This window comes from Papaver somniferum, chromosome 9 (assembly GCF_003573695.1).
Source record: "Papaver somniferum cultivar HN1 chromosome 9, ASM357369v1, whole genome shotgun sequence".
Classification (NCBI taxonomy): Eukaryota; Viridiplantae; Streptophyta; class Magnoliopsida; order Ranunculales; family Papaveraceae; genus Papaver; species Papaver somniferum.
In genome coordinates, this window is record NC_039366.1 from 29,918,147 (window position 1) to 29,921,914 (window position 3,768).

Consider the following 3,768-nt stretch of genomic DNA (forward strand, 5'->3'; position numbering starts at 1 on the left):
TTTTTTTAGAATCGGAGGTAGGTTATGATGGTTTGGATATTCAACCTCCCATTCGGGAAGCAAATAGGAAAATTGGGATTTTTCGAGTAATTCAACGTGGCCGTTACTCAACGACAACTAATTGTTCTTTTTTTCATTTATTTTCTTTTCGATAAGGAGCCATTATCTTTGTATGGCAACTAATGAATCGCTATTAAGTCGGATGAAAACCTGAAAAGCATCAAGGATGGACTTACATGCAGTGTTTGCCTAGGGCAAAGCCAATTTGGGAGAAAATGTGCGTACCTTGCCATGCTTTCATCAGTTTCATGCTAATTGTATTGATTAGCGTTGCCAACGGGTCCCATCAGATCCGGAAAGTATACTATCGGAATCGGAACCGTCCTAACGGTTCCGGATCTGGTTCCTAAATTAACGGGTTCGGAATCGGATCCAATAAAAATTTAAAATACCCGTCGGATTCGGATATTTATCAGGTCCTCTATAAGCAGAATCAAGAGATCTAATATTTTCATTGTCTAAATCATTGAATTCCCTTTCAAGAGGCGCAAGTTGAAATGGGAGTCCCTCTTACCGCCCTCTAGTTGCAAAAGCTATGGATGACGGCATATGCAACCGCAACTCAGCACGTCCTAGCAGGCCACTAGCAGCCGCAACATGAGCTTGTGCCTGAGCTTGAAGTTGCTGGCAAGTTGCATAAATCCTAAAACCTGTGGCCATCAAAAAGACCCCAAGAATTAGCCATAGGAGTAAGTCATGTGACATCCGATTTGAATTTAATATTATGAACCACAACAAAACAGTTACAAGAAAAGCCACTGAATTGGAGTTTGCTGGCCGACCTACAACACGAACACGCACTTGGGCACGTTGATCAGGAATATATCCTCGAAAACCACTTTCTATATCTCCTCTTGTCCCACGGGAAACTCATGGTTGTTTCAAATTTGTAAATAGCAAAACTCCACTCTACTGACCACCTCTGTTTTCAAAACCAGATATAGATATCGGAAATTTTCATTTGATACACCATTATCAAACATTTATGCATGTCAAAACATATATATATACTTAATTTTTCTTGTATTTGAAAAATGAAGATTACTTTTAGTGTTGCTGGTTTTCTTAAGGTGTTGTCATATATTGTCATTATTCCTTCCCTTGGATAGTAGAAAAGTAATGGGATGTAAATACATTTCATTATTTGGGATATTTTGGTCATTTTAAAGAAATATTTGGAAATCAAGTGTGAACACAGGCCTTGTTGGAAAGATTCGCTTTTAGTCCTAGCGACTTAAAAATAGAAACGTGTGACGAAGTAGATATATAATATTCCAAGGAGGTCTGTTTTTTCCGCGATGGTGGTGGGGGCATGGAAGGAGCACTAACATTGATTGGTGTGCTTGAGAATACCAGTTTTCGTGCTAAGAGAATGTCGGACACCATGTCAAGATATATAGGCGCCCTGCAACCACCAAGTGCTCTGATAATTGGTATGCTCACTCCCGCACCGGAGTTAGGGTGTAGCCCAAAATCACTGCTCCAAACCATAAAAACAAAATAAAAAATACAGGTCCTCACTGGTCGCCGAGAGAAATGTTATCGGCAGTAAGACATTTCTTGTAAAATGTTGCCATTTTGGTTTTCATAAAAGACATTCCTTCCCTCTTAGATACAAAATAATACAATAGTTCGACTTCCTAAGAAAAGGTCTAGTTTCGTAGTATATTTTCGGTTTTTTAGTAATACAAGTTTATTCTCAAAAAAAGAAAAATATAAGATACCAAAATAATGGGTTGTAAATACAATTCTTTGCTTGGGAGATTTTGGTCACTTCATGGAAACTTCTGGAAACGTCAGGTGTGAACACGCCCTTGTCGGAAAGATTCTCATTCCTAGCTTTTCATTGGCTACTTCAAAGTTAAATACGTGTGCCGAGGAGGTCGATGTTGTCAACCTCCAATCAATGCTAGTGGTAGGGGCGTGGAAGGAGCATAACGTTGATTGGTGGGTGTGCTTTGCAAATACCAGGTTTCGTGCTTCCGCGGTTGGAAACTTTTAACATAAAAATAAGGGCCAATTACAAAATGGTCCTACTTTTGTTAATTCATTTACAAAATGATCATCCTTTTGCTTTTTTGTTTACAAAATGATCATCCTTTGGCCGAGATAGCGTTTGGTCGAGATAACGTTTGGTGAAAAAAACGAGGTTACTTGTGTCCGAAATACCCTCCTTTTTAACTCAAGCTCTTTAACTGCAGTTAACCCATCCTAGTTCTGTTGAGTAGTCTAGGCCAGAGCAGTTGCACAGCCTGAACCACCCTTGCGCAATGATTGCCATCATAGCTTCATTCCAGCCATGTTGGCTGATAGACGCATTTATGTGTCTAATTTGTCCTCAATGCTTCATATTGTTGGTACTCGTTTTCGTTCTTATTATGGTATTTTGTGTATTTTTAGGTATTTTGGAAAGTAAATATTGTTGGAAAAATCGGCTCGAAAAATCACTCGGAACACCCCCAGAGGACACTTGTTATACGGAGCCCAGATTTGGTTAAGGGGGACCTCAATTACTAAGGGGCACCCCCAAAAAGGCAACTGCTATTCGCACCCCCCAGCTGGTTAGGGGGACACCATCTTCTTCATTTGAAACTTAAAAATTGGCGGGAAAAATGTGGCAGCTCTCTGAGAATGTTTCGATCGAAATTTGAAGATGTTTTAGGTGGACTAAAGGGCTGAAACATCATGGGTAGTTGTGATATGTCATAAAAGAGCTGGTATGGGTGTTTGTTTCGATCAAATTTGGCTGGAAAATCCGTGACAAGGAATCAGGGAAGCCCGTGCATGAGAAGAATAGTTCACGGGTTTTGGAAGATTTATGCGTGTTCTCCTCGTGTATGATGACTCTAGCAACACTCTGGACCGTGAAGAAGATAAATGAGGAGATTTTGCAGCTGTAGAAACACGTGAGAAGCTAAAACAGGGAAGAAAATATTCCTAGAATATTTTTCGTAACAGACTGTAAAATTCTGGGAGATTCTATAATCATCAAAGACAAGAATTCTTCGTAGTTAGCAGAGAACACTATTGGAGAAGCTATTTTTCTCTAGGAAATCTTCATCAAGCTCAAGTTCGATATATAAGCAGAGATCACAATGCCGCAGCAGATTCGATTTCAAAAGAAGCGAGGATCAGGAAAATTCAACACAAATCTATGCATATACATCAAGGAGTTCAGAAAGAAGCATTATTTCCAATATTTTCGATAAAAATAAAGTTGTAAACCCATTGTATTTCTTAGATTAATTAAGGCTGCGTTTGGCACGAATGGAGTTCGAATTCTAGGGAGTTCCAACTACCTAGAATTCAAACTACCTAGAAATCGAATTTCATCCTTCAAAATTTATGTGTTTGACATGATTATTTGATGGAATTGGTAATTACGTCATTCTTCTTTTTCAAATGTTTATTTTTTCAAAATATTTATTTATTAATATATTATTTGCTGATAAATTTATTTGTGAATCACTAGATTTCTTTAAAAAATTATTTTTAATTATTTTTTAATTTAACTATATGTACTAATGTATATTTTAATAAATAACTAATACATATAATATTATTTAAATTAATAAATGTGATATTAGTAATGAAATACATATAATATTATTTAAATTAATTTTAAATAAAATATTAATTAAATATAATATAATATTAATTAATTATAGCATAAATAAATATGATATAATATTAATTAAATATATTATA